This window comes from Tursiops truncatus, chromosome 7 (genome assembly GCF_011762595.2).
Source record: "Tursiops truncatus isolate mTurTru1 chromosome 7, mTurTru1.mat.Y, whole genome shotgun sequence".
NCBI classification, from domain to species: domain Eukaryota; kingdom Metazoa; phylum Chordata; class Mammalia; order Artiodactyla; family Delphinidae; genus Tursiops; species Tursiops truncatus.
The window spans coordinates 35,856,086-35,876,712 of NC_047040.1; the positions used below are offsets into that span (position 1 = coordinate 35,856,086).

General features: G+C 36.3%; 1 protein-coding gene across 3 annotated transcripts in view; it reads left to right on the top strand.

Annotated features, from left to right (window-relative positions):
- SATB2 (SATB homeobox 2) overlaps positions 1-20,627 on the top strand; it is a 196,268-nt gene that overhangs the window by 93,922 nt on the left and 81,719 nt on the right. The gene's annotated exons all lie outside the window — the stretch shown is intronic.

The following is a 20,627-nucleotide window of genomic DNA, read 5'->3' on the forward strand; positions in this document are numbered from 1 at the left end:
GTTGATTCTTGGGAATTTATGCTAATTTAGATACAATTTTTAATAAAATTTTATATACTTTTTTATAAAGGTAGGATTCTTTTTTTTAATTGAAGTATAGTTGGTTTACAATATTGTGTTAGTTTCAGGTATATAGCAAAGTGATTCAGTTATACATGTATATATATGTGTATATATATATATATATATGTATATTTTATTCAGATTCTTTTCCATTTTAGGTTATTATAAGATATTGAATATAGTTCCCTGTGCTGTACAGGAAAGCCTTGTTATTTATCTATTTTATATATAGTGGTATTTATCTGTTAATTCCATACTCCTAATTTATCTGCCCCCTTCTCCTTTGGCAACCACAGGTTTGTTTTCTATGTCTGTGATTCTGTTTCTGTTTTGTAAATAAGTTCACTTGCATTATTTTTTCAAGATTCCACATATAAGTGATATCATATAATATTTGTCTTTCTCTGTCTGACTTCAGTCAGTATGATGATCTCTAGGTCCATCCATGTTGCTGCAAATGGCAATATTTCATTGTTTTTCTGTGGCTGAGTAATATTCTGTTGTATGTATATACCACATCTTTATCTATTCATCCGTTGATGGACACTTAAGTTGCTTCCATGTCTTGACTGTTGTAAATAGTGCTGCTATGAACATTGGGGTGCAAGATAAGATCCTTAATATTTTCATCAAGAGATCCAGATTGGCTCCCTTAAAATTAAGATGGTGTTAGAACTAAAGTAAAATTCTTAGCATAATATATGAAGTGTGTAGTTTTCACAAGAGATGCTTGTGAAGGCTGAGATCTTTAAAAACATTTTGAAGTTGTATACTTCAGAGAGGCATGTCTATTTAAAAAGCTCAATCAATAAATCATTTTCATTAATTTATTAATGAAAAAAGCAGTCATTCTAGGTTAAATCAGCACTTATAGTTTAAGTACCAATTATCAAATTGAAATGACTGTGTGGTATCAGGAAATCTTTGGTCAGAAATGGAGTTTTGATGTTGTGTTTATTTGGAGACAATTCCAGAACAGTGGTTTAAGCAAAGGGACTCTGCAGTCAGGAGGACTTGTATTCAAATCTTTGTCTTCTGTTTACTAGCTGTGTGAGCCTGAACAAATTATTTAACTTCACCAAGACTCAATCTCCTTATCTGAAAATTGGAAGTAATAAAAGTAAGTCACTGGCTAGCTGTGAGGACTAAATATGTTAATACTGGCGCAAAGTAATCTCTTAATAAACAATAGCTATAATATTGTAACAATAATTAATGGTAGTAATTCTACTAGCAGCAATATATTATGTATAGAATTATATCTGGTCCTGAATACACCATTCTCATATAATAAATGGCATGCTATTTAGGCCATCCAGCCCTTTAAATATATGTGATATTTTGCCTTTGCAAATTTTTCGATGCTGGAAAAATTCTGTTGTTCTCACCCCACTTCAAATGCTATTCAATTCAAATGCTACCAACCCCTGAGGGGATTGGGGGATAGCTTGGTAACAGAACAGGTTGATGTTTGAGGGTTCTTCTAGTTCATATTTTGCATGATTATGACATCATTCATCATGCTTTATTATAGGTATTCAGAGACTTGCTGATGGTTCACTGCCCCTGTTGAGAGGGTTAAATGACAATTTATGGTAGGCAGGTAAAAGTAAAGGATTAATTTATTTGTTTTTACTACCTGTAGTTTTCCTCTAGGGAGACAGTATGGAACTAATGCCTCTTGGCTGTTGAGTATTTGGGAGTTTGCTTACAAGGTTACCTTTTGAGAAAATGAGCTTTATTTGTATTGGTGGCACATTTCTGATTACAAAGGAATGAGAGCATTTTATGCTAAATATACAATTTATAAGGAAAGTCAAGTTGTTGAACTACCCAGGAGAAATTAAGTTCACTAAAAATTGAATTAAGATCCATTCCTTTTCAATATATTCTAAAATTCTTAGGACCCTCTAGTTTCTGGCTTGGGTACTTGCTTTACAACGTTATTAATATTAACTCCTGTACAGGATAAGATGAATAACTCCTTCTCATTATAAGACATGATTGTGTGGTTCGGAAGTGTTCCTTTTCTGTAAGTGTTGTCTCCAAGTTTTCCCTTTAAAATCAGATTGTTAAAGTGCTTGAACAATATCCTCTTTGCCTAAAAATCAAAAGAATCACGCAGCTTCAAGGTCATTTGTTAGATCCAATTTACTTGCTATTATAAGAGAAAGGAAGAGAGCGTTCTCTTTTAATAGTCTGGAGTATAATTCCAGATTCAAAAAGACTGGAAACTCTTCACTCTAGTGTTTTCAGAATCGCCACTACAGAATCTGTGTGTGTGTGTGTGTGTGTGTGTGTGTGTGTGTGTGTGTGTGGTCTGTGTGTGTATATATCTGTTCACACACACATTAACACTTATGTCTTCTACTTTTCTCCTTTCTTTCTTAGCAAGTCAATTCTTCAAGCTCTATTTTTTTCTTCAAGATAGTAAATGCACAGTTAAATCTTTAAGTGCCATAAAAGCAGACTGAGACCTTGATTTCAATCAGGAGGTCAAGGATCCACACCTGAAGAGGCGGCCAGCTGCTGTGTACACATGCTATTCAAAGAGATGGAGCTAGTCATTGCTGTTAAAAAGTGTGTGTGTGCATGTGTGTGTGTCACTAGGAGGAGAAAAGGGAAGGTTAAGGTATGTGTGAAGTAAACACAAGCTGCCATAAAACAGTTCAAGTGGTGTTGATTCATCAACCAAGGGAGTGGGAGGAAAAACAAAGAATTCATGACAGGTATAATGGTGTAGAGAAAATAAACACCCCAGAGAAGTGCATTTTATTAACTTTCCACCTTCAGAGAAAAGGAAGTGTTGGACCTATTCAGGAACATTTCAGTCCTTACAAGCTTTATGCTGTGAATAGATGTCACTGTGGGAGTTCCTATCTAGTAGAATCCATTTCTCATGAGAAAGCAATGATTTTGTTTGTAAGATTTCTATTTGTGTCTATCCATTTTCAAAAAAAGTAGTGAATTTCAAATCTGGAAATAAAGTAGCAAAACCAGAATTCTACCTTAGGGCTCTTCCCGAGAGCGCAGAAGTCAGAGTTCTCTGTCTTTCCTTGTCTCCCCTCCCCCACCTTGTTTCCATTCCATAGTTACCAGTTTACATGAATCATTGCTGATGTTCAGTATAGAAGAAAATCTCAAGCTAGCTTACTGATGTCTCAAACTAAATGCAGGCTACATTGTTAAATATGTTTCCTATTATCTGCTAATGTCTGTTTTAATAAAACAGTGGGAACTAAATGGTTGCTTCTTAATCAAAACCATGATTTCCCAAACATAAGCTATGTGATTCTGTTACAAATTGCCACATATAGATCTCCTAGGTCAAATTTTTTTTCTTTTCTCATAGAAATAAACAGTAAAATAATTATATACTCTGAAAGATCAAAGTAAACATGACTAAAACCTGGCAAAAATAAAAGTCTACTGAAAGGTTTTAGGAAAAAAAGATCAGATTGCAAATTCTATAGTTAATGCTTAAATAAATATGAGAAAAATGAATAATCAATAATTTGATATCATTAAAAACAGATGTAAAGACTATATACAAATGGAATTGTCTAAATTTTGAAGTAAACATTTTAATGTGCATTTTTTGAATTTGTTGTTATTATAGCTAAACTATTTACACTTATTCTTTAAAAAGTCCTAAGTTGGTTTGGCTTAGCATGTTAACGTTATTTTCCCCAGTGATCACAGCAAAGCACATTCTGTTTACCTTTTTCCTTTAATTTCAAAGGCAATCATAGTTGACACAGACATATTTGAGTTAACATTAGTGTTAATTCAGGATAGATGGGGAGACAGTTTGTGTACTCTGGTTTTAAAGTTCAGAACCATGAACCTGCTTCCCAGGAGTTTTTGATACTGAAGAAAATGAAGTGGTTGAATGTGGTAGTTGGTTGGTTCAGATGGCATTCTTTTAATTGCTGTTCATCTCATACTGTAATTGCTTCTGGCCTAGATTTTACAATGTAGCGCTCATAAGCTCCCAGGATTCAGAAAAATACATACATTTTGTGGAAAAACAAAACAAAACAAAAAGACCGATATTAACGGTTGTTTAATGTGTAGGAGTCTTAGTGTTGGACCCAAGGATAATCCCCCGGGACCTAGAAACATTCATGCTATTAATTATTTTCAAGAATTTTGAGGGTTATGTGGGATTTACCTATCAATTTTTCTTTCATAGGTTCTATGCATTTTATTAAAACAATATTTTTAACCTCACTCTTCTTTTGGATTAAGTCTATTTAGACATACACTTGCCCCATCAGTTTTATGAAACTAAGTGGCAATTATGTGCAGTACTATTATTAATTATACTATTATGGCAATCTAATTCTGCAAGGGATCTTATAAGAATAAGAAAGTACCTTAACAAAGAAGCACTCATATGTTTTAAATGTTTCCTAATTAAAAATTAATAATTTAAAAGAGAATAATTTTATATTTAAAGTGTTTTTCATCTGGCACCAAAAGCAAAATGAACTGCCGTCTTCAGTCAGGTCAGTTTCAAGTCTTTAATATGTCACAAGAATTAAGGGGTCATTGAAAGTTCACACAATTCTAGTGGATATCTCCAAATTATTTGTGTCATAAAATAATACCACTAGAATGAATGGACCTAACCAAACCCTGTACTGTGGCCAGAAAGCAAAATGATCCCCATCACTTTCCTTTTCTCAGTCATTGCTCAAGAAGCCCCTGATTGCTAGTTGTCTTAATTTTGTTTGTTTATTTGAGCTTATTTTGCAAAATATTAAAAAGCTGGGAGAAATGAGGATTTTTAAAAACCAGTGTTACTTCCTCAAGCCTGGTTTATCCTAGTAATCAGTATTTTATCTGACCCTGTCTGATCTAGTCTTGCAAGATCAAACGTCCAGGCCAGCAAGCAGACAGTAAACAAAGCCTGTGAAGGGTTTCAGTAAACACAAAGATTAGATGTTGAATGAAAATTAAACTCCTTGAACTAGTTCTCTGTACTAAAGTGGTTAAGTGGGTTGTGATTAAAAGAAATAAGTAATTATGATCATTATAGCTGAAATGATATAATGTTACCACATTTAAAGCACCTCTTGTACCCAAAAATGATTGTGTCATTTACAAAGTGGTGCCTCGAAGTTGGATAGAGAAATCAGTGTCCCCTGACCTGGTTCCATAAGGCAGCCCTTGCTTAGCCATGGTGGTCAGGACAATGCCTTTAATCAGCTGCTGGTACTTCTGCCTCTGCTGTTGTTTAGCTCTGATAAGGTAAAAGTAACTTAACTTCTTTTGTTTTTTAACATCTTTATTGGACTATAATTGCTTTACAATGGTGTGTCAGTTTCTGCTTTATAACAAAGTGAATCAGCTATACATATGTATATCCCCATATCGCCTCCCTCTTGCGTCTCCCTCCTACCAGTAACTTAACTTTTGTCTACCTAATTCTTCTGGGTCATGAAAGAAATTTGCTTTCCGTTTTGGATCTAAATTAAGGTGCTTGGCAAGGAAGTTTGTCTGCCCTCTGCCTATATTGCACCTTGTGTAAAGTAATGACAATATCAAATCCTTGAATTTTATATATGTATTAGATTAATTGAAACAGAAACATCACTTCCGCAAACAATCACTTTCCTTCTTACTGGTTTTCCAGAAATTGAAAGAGCCTTGTGCCTTTACACTGGTAAACACTGATGTGCCTTCATTGATCACCTTACCCTTCCTAACCTTCCAATTAGGAGCTCATTGGTAGTGTCACCAAGTGGAAGAATGGTACGTGGGGAATGCCTTGGACCCTAAGCTCAGATGTGGGCTCATTTCTTGCTTGAATCTTAAGAAGCTTATTGTAGCTGTACTGGTAGCTGCTTCTTTAGCCTGAATGTGTTTATTCATAAATGTTTAAAGAAGTAAAAACAATCATTTGTCCACAGTGTGGTTCGTAGATGGAAAGAAACAAACTTGCTATCTTCTCATATTTATAAGCCATTTAAAAAAGAATGGAAAGGGAAAAAGGATCTGCTTTTCTAACCCCTTCCTTTCTGCATCCATCCATCCATCCATCATCTATACTTACTATCTGAAAGAATTATAAGACACAATTCCTGGTTTCAAAAAGCCTACATTCTCTATGAAATAATTAACAATATAACATATTTTACTATCATTCAAAAAGAAATTTGAGCATCTACTATATATACCTGGCAGGATTTTAAGTGGGGATCATTACCTAGTCCTTCCTTGCAAGAAAGTTACAGTCACAATTAGATAATTAATTTTAATAAAATGTTTAGTGAGTATCTCTACTATAGCCCATATTCAGTGCTAGAAGCAGTGAGAGACATTCAGAAACACTTAAGATATGGTTCCTACCTCTAGCTGTGTCACCCTCAACCTAGCAGGGGGTGGCCGTATAAGTATATCTGGCAAATATATAACAGCGGTATAAACTAGTATAGTGGTAACACAGAGAAGGGTCCATAAATTATACCTGCTGGGTGTCAGGGGATAATTCGAGAAGAAGTAGCACGTGAGTTATACCTTAAGTACAGATAGAGTTTTGCAGAGAGGACAAGGAGAAGGAAGAACATTTCAGGCAAATGCAAGTTCCTGAGTATAGATGCAGGGATGCAGAAGAGCATGATATATTTTGGAAATTATGGGTGGTTGTCCAGTGCGTCTAGAATGGCAGTGCATTTATCATGATGCTGTAATATAACATGCCCAGAATGGCTAAGATTTTTGATTGGTGAAAAGGAAAAGATAACAGCATGGCAGGGTGTGGGACTGATGGTGACACCAAACATTGGTGAAAGAGCAGAAATGTTTGGGACCTGGCTGTGGGGAGTGTTCGTGTTATAGTGATGAAAAATAAAGTTGGGAAGGTAGTAAACACATCTTAGGGAACTCTGAAAGCCCAGTTGAGATAGACTGAGAATCATTGAAGGTTTTTCAGCAATGAAGCAATAATGAAAATGGTGGTTTAAAAAAAAAAAACCAAACACATCCTCTAGAAGCCATCTAAAACCATGTATGGATATGAATATGTTTATGGCAGGAGGGGAGGCAAATGGGAGGGAGAAGGGTGGTGTGCACACCCTGGAGGATGCAGACAAAATAGAATCTATTGCAGTAAGATGGTGAGGGAGGTAGAGCTTTGGCTCTGGTGGCAGGAATGAGAAAGAGAGAAGTGACCAATGCAATATGTGTGTGGGAAGAGAAAGGGAAATCAAAGTAGAGTCCAAGGTTTTGAGCTTAAGTGACTCTTGATGGTTTTGACAGAAATGGGATGATATAAACTGCGAGGAAGTTGCTGATGCTTCAGTGAGAGTTGGTGAACTAGGTAGAAATATCCCCTGGGCTGTTCAAGGTGTGGAGCCACCTGACCAAAAGACAGGCCTAGAGAATAGATTCTGGAGCTAATTTTTTAGATGTAATAGTTAAAATGATACCAAAAGAGGATTCTCTGAAGGGGAGAGTGAGGACAGGAGGGGTTGGAAGCTTTGAGAGGTAAAAGGGCCATGGGTTAAGAAGACATGATTAGGAAGAAAGTGAGACTTCATGGAAGCCAAGGGAAGATGGGTTACCAGTGGAGAAATGTTATCAAGGGTGACAGGAGGAGGAGAAGGAGAAGAGGTGATTGGAGGCTCTTAACTTTGGCAAAAAAGGGGCCATAATGACATTGAAGGGAGCTATTTCCCTGTCGTGTGAGAACAAAGAGAAACTATATGCATCTGAGATGGAAGGTGGCAAGGAAATGAGGATAGCAGATACTGCGTGAATGAGGAAAGGATATAAGAGCAGCTAACTGCAGCATTAGGGTTAAGTGTACCCATACTTCCACCCCACCCCAATACTCAGGAGAAAGACGATGGAGCCACAGGAGGCCAAGGGCTCTGAAGGGGAAGAGGGGTGGTAAGCAACAGTTCACAAACTAGGAAGGGATGGGGCACAGAGGATGCTTTGCCTTTGAAAGAAAGAGAAATAGCTTTGCTTCAGAACCTGGAGGAAAGGAAGGAAGATGGATAAGGAGACAAGTTTTTGGAGATGGAGTGAGTGGTAGAGAATGAGGCAGCTCATGCCATGTGGTAGGGGTGGGGGCGGGCTGTTATGATTATCTAGCAGTGAAGGAGAGAATGGTTGGTATGGGGGCTTGGTGGCGAGCCCTGAAACAGGTTCTGGACCAACTATGTTTGGGAAACAATGAGAGAGAAGCAGGGAGTTGAACTGAGATGACCTAGTTAAGGGTTGTGGTCCAGGGCTCTTTAGTTCTTAGCATTTTCTTATAGTGAGCTTTAGATTTCTCATAGTTTCAGATTTCCTTTTGTCTTGCTGAGAAACAAAATTAAAAACTCAAAAACAAAGATCTGGTGGTGCTTGATGAAGAATCTACAGAGTTGTGAAATGAGAGCTTTTGTGTGTAGACCAGGAAATATCCAGCTTATTTAAAATCTGGTATGATTGTGGTGACATCCTCTTATTTTGAGGAAACCCATAGGTTAAAATCAGAGAATTCTCTTGGTCTCTTGATCGACTAAATAAAAATTATTACTTGTGTTTCCTCAGATGATTTACAGAGTTAAAAGCTGAAAAGCACTTATGTTTGCAAGGTGCTTGAAGCTCTTAAATATAAGTGCTATGTAAGATGCTAGGACTACCATGACAATTGTCTACGGTAGATAGTTGTTTAATGTGCTCTTTGTCTGACTGGTGATACGATTCTTACCCTATGTAAGAATTTGAGATTATCTGACCTTGGACTTCTGAACTCTCAAGGGGATGGACATAAATCTAGAATCATCTGGGGTACAAGCCAGGCTATGAGTTCTAACATTTGACCTTTCAAGCTGTCACCTTCCAAGTTCCATGTTCTGTAGTAATTTTGATTCTTGAATAATCTCCCTGCTAGACCAAAAATCCCTTGAAAGAACATCTGGGGGACTCATCCATTTTGTGCCATCCTCCAAGCCCTGTGAACATAGGACTTTGTATATTGTAGATGCTTAGTAAATATTAATAGAATTGAATTTAATATAGATGAATTTATTTGAACATATGCACTAGAACAGTTTTATTTTTGGACATATTCTATTGTTACTAAATCTTATTTGCTATCGGACGTCTCAATTGAGAGAAGAAAGAAAACCTTTGTCTTATTCCTGATCTTAGTGGAAATGCTTTCAGGTTTTCACCATTGAGAACGATGTTGGCTGTGGGTTTGTCATATATGGCCTTTATTATGTTGAGGTAAGTTCCCTCTATGCCTACTTTCTGGTGGAGCCCTCATCTCCCAAAGGTTAGAAGAGACTTATGTTAGGAGTGATAAGGACTTGCAGTAGGAAGTCAGTGGGTAAAAAGGAATATTCTGTGGGGACTTGTGTCAGGTTTGGAGGTTGGGGCAGAAGTGAAAGATGTCATAAATACATCAAGTCTGATGAAAGTTGTAACATGTTATAATCACATATACATGTTCATAATAAACTCAGAAGGTCTGGAAAAAATATATATTAAAAAAAGAGAAAACCTTTGCTTGTTTAATTCATATTACAAATGTCCTTAGCAAATTAGTTATCGGTTAAAATCATTTTTTTTTCTGTTAATTAGTTATTGAGCTAAAGATTTAGCAATTGTTAATCAATTCCACTGAAAGAGACAGTAACACCTTTGTTAAGTAAAAATTCGGGACCATTTATGTAGCCTAAGAAAAACATCCCTTTGAGGTGTTTCCAGCTAGTTTATTGAGTATTTTACTTAAAATAATGGCCCCAAACATTTAAGTCCTGTGAAATCAGAGAGAATGGCCAATGGAAAATAATGAATTATGGGTTGATTATTTCTTTGATTCACTTTTCCTTATTAGGTTGAATTAAAGAATTAATCCACATAGAATGCTCCTGAATGATAATGTTAAGTTTCTGAAATGTCATTTTTTTCCTGTCATGTGTGAATTCACCTCTGAAATTATAGTTTTAAATTAAAGCAAAGAGTAAAAATCAAGATATTATTAGATAAGTAGCTTTAACCTGTACAGAAAGCTGTAGGAATATTTGAAATGATCAGCGTTATCAAAGTATTATGAAGCATTGTTTTTTGTGGGGTTTTTTTTTGCGGTACGCGGGACTCTCACTGCTGTGGCCTTTTCCGTTGCGGAGCACAGGCTCCGGACGCGCAGGCTCGGCGGCCATGGCTCACGGGGCCCAGCTGCTCCACGGCACGTGGGATCTTCCCGGACCAGGGCACAAACCCGTGTCCCCTGCATCGGCAGGCGGACTCTCAACCACTGCGCCACCAGGGAAGCCCATGAAGCATTGTTTGAAACCAAAAGGGACAATAGCATTCAGACACAGTAAAGGTGGACAATGCTTACTTTTTCCATGGAACATAATCGGTCCTATGAACTTTTATTGTCAAAAAACAAAGGTGTTCAGCTACAAGTTGCTCTATGGTAGATAATATATGTTTTTGTGGATCTTAATATGATGGGAAAAGGAAGTTGATAATAAGGGGAAAATATACCTAAGAAAACCAGTCATATGGTATTATCACAATGCCGGCTGGTACACTTCGCTTTTGGGGCTGGAAGCATTTTCCTTCCAAGTCTTGTTTTATTAGGAGTTAAAAAGTTGGCTCTGAATATCTTGCTCTAGGCAGAGACTTTGCAAGCAAGTTCTCAACCCGGAGACAGATTCTCTTTAACAAATTTAGAGGAAAAAAAAACCTTTCGGTTTCATAGTCCTAAAAGACTTATTTTTTTTCTTTGCCCTTCAGCCCTTTCAGACTCCTAATATTTTCTTTAATTATATATAGTGAACTCTTCTGGTTATAGTTTTGTTTTTAATTTCCAATAGCGTGGGATTTGTATCTGGTATATATGGAATATTGGCTTTAGCTCTTGAGATCATGTCTGTCTATGTTTGTGTTAACAGCAAAGCAGTTTTTATATAACAAATTGACTTTGTACCTACAGTTATTGACTAGGAGAGAATAAGTCAGGAGTATTTTCAGTGATTGGGCATGTTCAGTGTTGGCAGACAGGATGCTGTTCTGGTTTGTCAGGAAAATTAGTGTTATGTTTACATTCTAAAAAGAGTTTTAACTCAGTGAAAGACTTTGGGTGGACAGTAGGGCTTTTTAACGTTAATGTGTAGCCTAGTTCGGAGAGAGGAGTCTAAATAAATATCAGGTTGAATCATATGTAAATGCCATTTTCGTAGGTCAAAATTATATGTCACCAAGTTCATATAGTAGTTCAATCATATATGAATTTATTGTGATTGCCTGAGATTCTCAGGTTATTACCATGTTACATGAGTGTGCCTACCCCATTTTATTTTTTGTTGGTTACTTGTTTCAAACAAACACTTCATATTTACAGAGTTTATAAAGAGTACTTGCAAAAGCTCTCAGTTGCGTGATTCATGTCTTTCATCAGTCAGGTGGGACTCCGTGCTGATGACACTCATTTGGGGACAAAGCCTTTTGGCTGCAAGAAAAATAAAAGAATGGAAGGATTCATGAAAATAAACATAGTGAGTGTGAAATTGTATTACAGATGACTAGCATGAGCTGCTAAATAAACAACAAAATAGGGATTAAAAGGAGCTATGTTTTATCATCAAATAGAAATGCATTTTATATCATAGGCAGTTGTTACAGGCCCATCTATACTCAGTTAAATTGTCTGAAGCAAATCTATAGATGGAGTTCTTTCATGCTAGTATTATTCAGTACTGTATCTGTAGGGGCTGTCATCATTCTGGTACATAGTAGTTGATTAATAAATGTCTATCATATGAATTAAAACAATAAACAAGCAAACGCGAATAATCCTATTTTAGTGATTAGCTCATTCAGTTGGGAACAATCCGTAATTTCCTCACTGTTTAGAACTGACTGGTTTCTGCAGTCTGTCACATCAGGAAGGTTTACAGGGCATAGAGTGGAGGCTTCAGGATGAGCCCTCACCATTCAGATAACTCACCCACTCATCATGTCACCTATGCATTTTCATGCCGCATGTGCACATGCACACACACATACAAACAGAAAGCAGGGCTTGTCTGTCGGAAAGTTGATGAGTCCTGACTTGAACCCTAAAATTAATAACAACCACATGTTCCAAGTTGGGCAGGTTAGCGTAAGCAAAGACTTTAAAGGTCCTAAAGACATTGGTTTGATTTCTGCTACTTGCTTTAATAGGTTAGTGACATTGTTTTTTTCTGAGCTTCAACCTCTTCTTCAATAATGTGGGCATAATAATATCTATGTCATACAATTGTTATGTGAGAATTAAATGACAGTGATGTGTAAAGGGTTTAGCTCAGTGCCTTAGCTACTATGTAAGTGGTAGAAGGCTAGATGTTACCTGCAGTCACTTATAATAAAAACATTTTTCTCTAAAGGGAATACAACAAAAGTACTTGTGAAACATTTAGGCCCCGAGAACTTCACTTTGAGTTATGCAGAAAAAGAGAAAAAAAACCCACTAGTTTTCACTGGTCTTGTGATTTATTATGCTTATGAGGCTAGAGCCAGTAGTCCTAATCATTTTAATTTTTCCTAACTATTTGTCTACATTTGGACTGCTATTTGTCCCTGAACAAGTTACCTGACTTCTCTGGTATTAGACAGGATCATTATCCTTAAAATTGGGGCCCAATGTTGGGGTGTAGTGTCACGGGAGCAGGGAACTTGGGGTGGAGGTTTGGAAGTCCAAGGCAATGATATGCTCAAGAATATCTTTTCCCTGTGCTCAAGGTTTGGGTGCCCATTCAGAATTGTCGATTTGATTGGCAGCTTCCCCACCAAGAGTGCCAAATGGCCAGCCTGTGTCTTACCTTGTAGAATCACTTCCAGAGTACTTTTTGAGGCTGAAGGAGTCACAGAGAAATGCACTATCCTTTTTTATTTGGCTTATATTCTTCTATCCAGGGTTTCCAGGATTTGTTCTGGGGAATACTGCAGTGTTAGCTTATTAAGGAATCCATTAGCACTCATTCTTGCTAATCTGTTTACATTTGTATAAGCATCTTAATGGTTTAAGGAAAAATCCATAGGCCAGAAATTCCAGAAATTTCTCAGTGCAAAGCCTTTTACCCAATTCATTTCTTTCCACTCATTATAACTATGGACAAAACCCCAGGGCTTATTTCTCAAAGGCAATTGTGTTAAGGTTTGCACTGAAGCACTAGGTTCATAGTTCTGGAAAAAATTATCAGTCTTTTAAGCAGTATTGATAGATAACCTTGCAAGAGCAGTACTACAACTGCTGCTATTGCCACTGTAATCCACTATTATTCCTGTTGCATTGGGGAGTTTCACAAAGAGAGATATCTTGGGAAAGTCTTGAATTTTTGCCGAAAAGTCAAAAAACAGAAGCAATTATTCTGAGAAAGGGAATTGTTTTGAAAATCCTAGCAGCAGTACTCTTTAAGATGCTATCAAGATGCTGGAAGGTTGCTTTAAAACCAGTTTACAGGTAATCTTTCTCATTTTACAGGTAATCCCAAGATCACCCAGCTAGTTAGAACTCAGGTTTAAAAATCCCAGTTTGCTCTTCTTTCCACCTATCCTATGCTGTCTTGCTTTGATTGACAGACATCTCTACATATCAGATGCTTTACCTTTTGCTCATAAATCCTCTTCAGAAAGTATACTTCGGGGCATAAAGTCATTGGAGTATATTTGGAGTATTGAAATTTTACTGGGTTTACTTTATATAGCATGTATAGCAAATATAGATGTAATAAAAATAATGAAATCTAACAGAGAAACACTAAACTGAAGAAGAAAAACTGGTGTGTGTGTGTGTGTGTGTGTGTGTGTGTGTGTGTGTGTGTGTGTGTATGTGTGTATTTCTTTTAGTTAGGACCTTTTTGATACCTACTCATTACCTGGAAAATAAAAGCAATCCATTAAACATTTGCTTTTTTAAAATACTGTTGTAATAAACTATAATGGAAGAGAATCCAAAAAAATATAGATATATACATATATATGTATAACTGAATCACTTTGCTATACACATGAAACCAACACAATATTGTAAATCAACTATGCTTCAATTAAAAAAACTGTAGGACACTCTCCTTCTTTCTTTTGGTTAATGTAAATGTAACACGTATACATTTGAAGCATGTTTTATTCCTAAAGTTTTCTTTCCATTTTTTATTTATAATAAATTTTGAAACTTAAAGCCATATTTATGTAGCATTCCTGTAAATTTAATTTCAAGAGTTGTGAGATTGTCATTTTATTTCCCGTCTATTCTGCTGTCTCCTAATTTGAAGGTCAGGATGTGAACTATTAAGCCTCATTTGGAGAAGCTGAATCCAACATATTCCTGCATATGCCATGAAGCATGTGATTCTAAATTGACAACGAATTCTTCTAAACTGTAGGGATTTGTTTTAAAAAGTAACATGATGTAACATGGCATAGTTACTTAAACCAAAGGAAAGGTTGCAATTCTTTAGATGACCTTTGGGAAACAGCAGACATTGGTCAGAATGTCCTAATCAGGAAATTTTGAAATGTCAAGCCTAATCTGTTAATCATAATTATATAGATATTTTGTGAAATTTACAGTAGCCCTTTAATAAAGATCTTTCACATAGACACTGATCATCTAAAATTTACTCTTACAATTCTAAGATAATAATATTTTCCCTATGGCAAAACTGAGATCCAGAGAATCTCCAATTTGCTCAAAGAGACCCCACAGCTAGTAAGAGTTAGAATGTAGATTTGAATGCAGTTTTCTAGTATCAGGTCCAGTCAATGCTTCTTCAGTATAACAAAAACTAAACTAATCATCAACGAAAACTAAAAATACATCATAGAGAAGAAAATTTAAAATGTTTAGATACATTTATAGGATAGTGAACGTTCAGTCAGATTGAATCCTTAATGTCATTAGGTTTTAGAGAAAAAAATGGAATATGACAGTTATAAATGTCTGGTATAATCTCAAAAGACAACAACAACATAAAAGCAAAGACAGTATAGGACAGCGATTCTCAAACTTTAGCATACATAAAAATCGCCTGGCAGCTGTATTTTGTATAATCTCAAAAGACAATAAGTAAAAGCAAAAATGATATAGACATTGATTCTCAAACTTTAATGTACATAAGAATCATTGGAAATTTGGTATACATAAGAACTCTAAGAGATCCTGAATTTGTATTTCTAAGAGTCTTCCAGGTAATATGGATGTTGATGGTTCAAGGGACTATATTTTGAATATCTCTGACCTAGCGCAAAACTGAAATGTACAATTTATGTCCATCCATCTATGCCAGTACACACACAGACACAGACACAGACACACACAGGCAAGGTGAATGTAATAGTAATGGTAAACTGCATAGTGCCAGATACTGTTCTAAGTGTTGATATATATTCTCATTTAATCACACAGTAATCCTTCATGGTAGGCATAAGTTTTAACCCACATTAAATATACAAGGAAACTAAGGCACAGGGAAGTTAAGTAACCTACCTGAGGTCACACATCTACCAAATGGTAGAGCTGAGATTTAAACCCTGGCAGTCTGGCTTAGAAATCTCTGCTTTTAACTATTATAACATACATCTTTCCCAACAGCTGAAAACATATTTACCCAAAATTGCCATAAAGAAATTATAATAAAAAATTAAGAGCCAGAGAGGAATATAAGACAAGATTTATATATAGACATATATTTTCTTGAGTATTTAGAATGTTCTTGCAACCACCTAAGATACATATGTATATATCAGGGATTTGTGATTATTAAAATAAGTACTTGACTTCAAAATGTACTTAAAATTGCATGAAATAAAATGAGATTTTTAAACCAAATATCTTTTCCTTGTAATGTGGATAAATCCCTGGGGAGGAGTGTTACTTTCTTGTCTATGAGCAACCTGCCATAGCCAGCGGTCTTGGACATTGAATAGCTAATGTTCATAGGGTGCTCTTGGTTAGAACATCAACTCTCTGAGCTTGGGAAGGCTTCAGGAGCCCATGGGATTCTGATACAGGGCTACAAAGGCCTCTCCTACTTTGGAGTTATATAGAACTCCAGAAGCTCAGAGCGTGGTTACATAATTGTTTCCTAGTCTGTGCAATTTTCACTCAATCCCAGAAAGCTCAAAGGAATTGGCAAGGTCCTACTGGAACTGTGAGTTTCTCAGAAACCTGAGCAGACTCCAGATCCTAGTTATGCACCGGCAAGGCCCCGGGACTGGGACCCTCCTCCAGAGGTTAAAATAGCTGCAGAGAGCTGCTCAGCTACCCAGTGTAGAAATATTTCAGCCCCACTTGCCTCAACAGCCTCAAGCCACACTCTGTTTGGGGACTTGTACTTGAAGCTGGGGTAATCATTCCTTCCCAGGCACTTCCCACCTCACAGATTGCCCTTTAGGACTTTGCCAACCGTAGAATCAAATTCACTGTGAATTAAATTGCAGCTCTGATGTAAAGTCCTGGAAGCAGTTGTGTTTTTAATGTCTCTTTAATAAGTAAGCATTTTGGCTTTATTGAGAATATTTTCTGTTGTGAATGTGAACATTGTGCTCGTCATGAGAGGCAGTGCTGCCTTTTATCCTTCAGGTTTTTAAGGATTTCTGATCCATGGCTGAGTATTGCAGAGATAAGATGGGCCCTCAGAGCCAGGGAGTTACCTTTGGTCTTGGTTTAGTTTAAAGTAGACTTAACATGATGTTTTCTATCAGAATGAAAAAGCAAAACACAAAATCAGGCACTGCTGTTAGGTCTACATTTTAGTCATTGTGGTTACTTTCAACAAATTTAACAAGAAAGAAAGAAAAAGGGAGGAAGAGAGGGAAGGAGGGAGGGAGGGAAGGAAGGAAGGAAGGAAGGAAGGAAGGGAGGGAGGAAGGAAGGCCAGAAAGAAAAGGGAAAAGAAATACTGAAGGCCCAGGCTCAGCTTTCAGACTGAGTCTGGTGCATTGTTGATGCTCCTCTGACTTTTTTGTAAGCATTTGTATTTCATCTGCTGTGACATAAGAGGTTAAAATATTATTCTGATATTATCTGTATAAGAGTGGCAGCAGAAAAAAAAGAAAAAAGTTTTTCAGATTTGGCAAAATCTGTGCAAACTGTTCCTAAAACCATGAACCTTGGTCAGAAGAGATGCAGCCTGTTGGTGACCATTTGATGTTTAGGCATTCTTAAAGTTGGGATGATTGGTTTGTTTGTTTGTTTTTTCTTTATTCTTGGAAGTAAAGAACTTGACTTTTATTGATAGAGCTGTCAGGGACTGGAGAACATTGACAAAGATTCTTTGCTTGACCAAACTTTAGACAGGCTCCTGAACCTTCTCCTAGGCCCATCTGTGCACTTCCTTGTAAAATCCAGTTTTACAAGAACCCTGCTAAGTCAGTTTAACCAGAAACCCCCAGCCTTGTATCTGATCACCCTGGATATCTCATTCTCATCAGGTTCCTCATCCTCCACCATCCCCCAGGTGATGTCTGATCACCCTAGCCTGTCTTTAGCAAAGAATCCTGTTAGGTTGGTTTAGCCAGAATCCCACTTACTCCTGATGTTTCCTTTTAGTAATTTTCCATCCCCTGACCTCCACCCTGCTCCTTGGCTATAAATTCCCACTTGCCCATGCTGTATTTGGAGTTGCGCCCAATCTCTCTCCCCACTGTAAAATCCCATTGCTGTGGTCCCTGTACCTATTGCGATGGTCCTGGATAAGGTCTGCCTTAACATCTTTAACAAGTGTTGTTGAATATTTTTTTCTTTAACAACATAGCGGGTGTCTTTAGTCTCGTAGACAAAATTTTGACACTGGTAGCCCATGGATGGGCAGGATCTAGTTTTCAGAAATGTTTTGTTTGGCTTTTATTGTGTTTTGAAAATAGAATTATTTGCCAATACCTAAATTTAGGAGCTATCATGTAAAAATCCAGATTTTTCATTTTTTTGAAAAAAAATCTGAAGAAGATGTGGCACATATATGCAATGGAATATTACTCAGCCATAAAAAGAAAGGAAATTGAGCTATTTGTAATGAGGTGGATAGACCTAGAGTCTGTCATACAGAGTGAAGTAAGTCAGAAAGAGAAAGACAAATACCGTATGCTAACACATATATATAGAATTTAAGAAAAAAAAATGTCATGAAGAGCCAAGGGGTAAGACAGGAATAAAAACACAGACCTACTAGAGAATGGACTTGAGGATATGGGGAGCGGGAAGGGTAAGCTGTGACAAAGTGAGAGCGTGGCATGGACATATATACACTACCAAACGTAAGGTAGATAGCTAGTGGGAAGCAGCCGCATAGCACAGGAATATCAGCTCAGTGCTTTGTGACAGCCTGGAGGGGTGGGATAGGGAGGGTGGGAGGGAGGGAGACGCAAGAGGGAAGAGATATGGGAACATATGTATATGTATAGCTGATTCACTTTGTTATAAAGCAGAAACTAACACACCATTGTAAAGCAATTATACTCCAATAAAGATGTAAAAAAAAAAAAAGAAATGACAATATGAGAAAGACAACTGGCTGAATCAAGTTAGTGGCTGCTTTGTTTGGAGTGGGCAGGGTTTCTCTCTCTCCTCCTAGTATCTCTGCTGCCGGCTTCTCTGGCTGTTGTGCTCTACCTGCATGTGTAGACATTTGCATTTGCAATGCCTTCATTATGGCTTACTAATCAGTTAATACTTCATGGTGTTACCACATGTCTCTAAGGATGCTTCCATAGTTACTGTTCTTAACTATATGAGACTCTAATGCTCCGGGAACTCATAAGGAAAAGGAGGATTATTATGTATAATCTTAAAGGACTGTGGACTGACGTTATTCTGATTCTTACGGCACCAATTTCATAGAGGTTTCATGGAGCTCTGACATTTGTTTTTTTATTAATGATGGGATTTAGATGTATCTTAAGAAAGTAACTCAAATGTAATTAAGTCATTGAAAGATGAAAATACTGACATTTTGGAAAATTGGCTTTTGATCAAAGAATGTATGCATTAAGAGGGTGTTTCTATGCTTTTTAAGTAGAAAAAGAAATGGATAAACCGTCTGCTTCTTAAGTACCCGAAAACATAATTTTTGCTACTTGAATTTGCCTTTATTTTGGCTGAATTAAAAAGCAAACAAACAAACAAAAGCAAATCAAATGTCTACCTGAGGGCAAATATTTCTGCCTATAAAGTATGACTTTACTCTGGAAGCAGTCCGTGGTCTCTTTACTTCTTTCAATAAGGAACTTACAATAGTAACTTCTGTTCTATGAAAACTGTGTTCGATTACCTTGTTTGAAGGCTCTTAACCATTTGCTTGGTTTGGTTTTCCAGATTGTATACCTTAAAGTTTAATTAATACAATGAATGAAAAACGTTTGCCTTTAGAGAATAAGATTAAAATAATTTGTTCACCTTGAACCTTATGAAGGAAAGTTGAATACAAACTATATGAATTACATTGAAAGGATTAGGTTGGAAATTGAACTCCTAAAGAAGTTTGAGGTAAACTTTTGACTTATTTAGGGGTTCATAGGAAAGTTAAGCAATCACTCAGTTTTTTTAAAAAGCAGGAAGAAATACTGTATATGTCTGAATATAAGGTGCTCCCAAGATGTGGATGTTTATCTATATTACCAATGAGAAGTTTTAAATATATAAAACCTTTAGAAATATAGATAAAATGATCAGATATCTATTTACATATGGTTAATGTATTAATTTACTTCCACATATGTACTTGAAAATCACATATTACATAAAATATTAATTTAGAAATATCACTTTCCTTGGCTTTATAGTTCATTGGTTGATTTTATTCAAATTTTTTGCATGTGGTTTGGTTCTAGTGACTTTGTCATCACTTTGAGTCATCTCAACTAGTTTTCCAGCACACATAATTTCCTAAATTTTTTGAGACTCAGCACTTTTTTGATCAAATATGATTCTGTCGCTGTAAACCATATACCAATTTACAAGCGCTATTTGCATATAAGGGGGGCAGTTATTTTAAAAATGTGTCTTATAGGTGAATACTTTTCTGCTCTCCAGCATGTAACCACTCCAAGTAGTGTTCTTTAACATTATATTAATACCCTTTTGCATTATCATATCAAACACTTTCAGCTGTAGGAAAAAATTACTAAATCTATGAGGAATTTTTACTTTAAAACACAGATTTTGTTAGATTACATCCATAAGCATTTAAAGCTAGTAAGGATAGAGGTTGTTTCAGCCTAATGTGTTTTCCCCAAACAAACCTTTGCTTTACATAATAATGTAATACAAAGTTTTAGGTAAGGATTTGACTCTGATGTGACTCTTTCCTGAGGCATATTCTTGAGGGAAGAAAAGAATCTGCCTCATGTATGAACATATATGATACTTTCTTTTTTTCTCCCTTTCAAGGTTATTCCTTAAATCTTTACTAAAGTTCAACAAAACATAAAAGATAGATAACCTGGAGAAAGGGAGAATTTTATTTAATGGCAAATCAAGGCGATGTTATTAATTTTGTGAGACTTTTTTCTTATCCTAGTGCAGATCACAGTCATTAAAATATCCATTTCTTAAAGAAATATTCCTA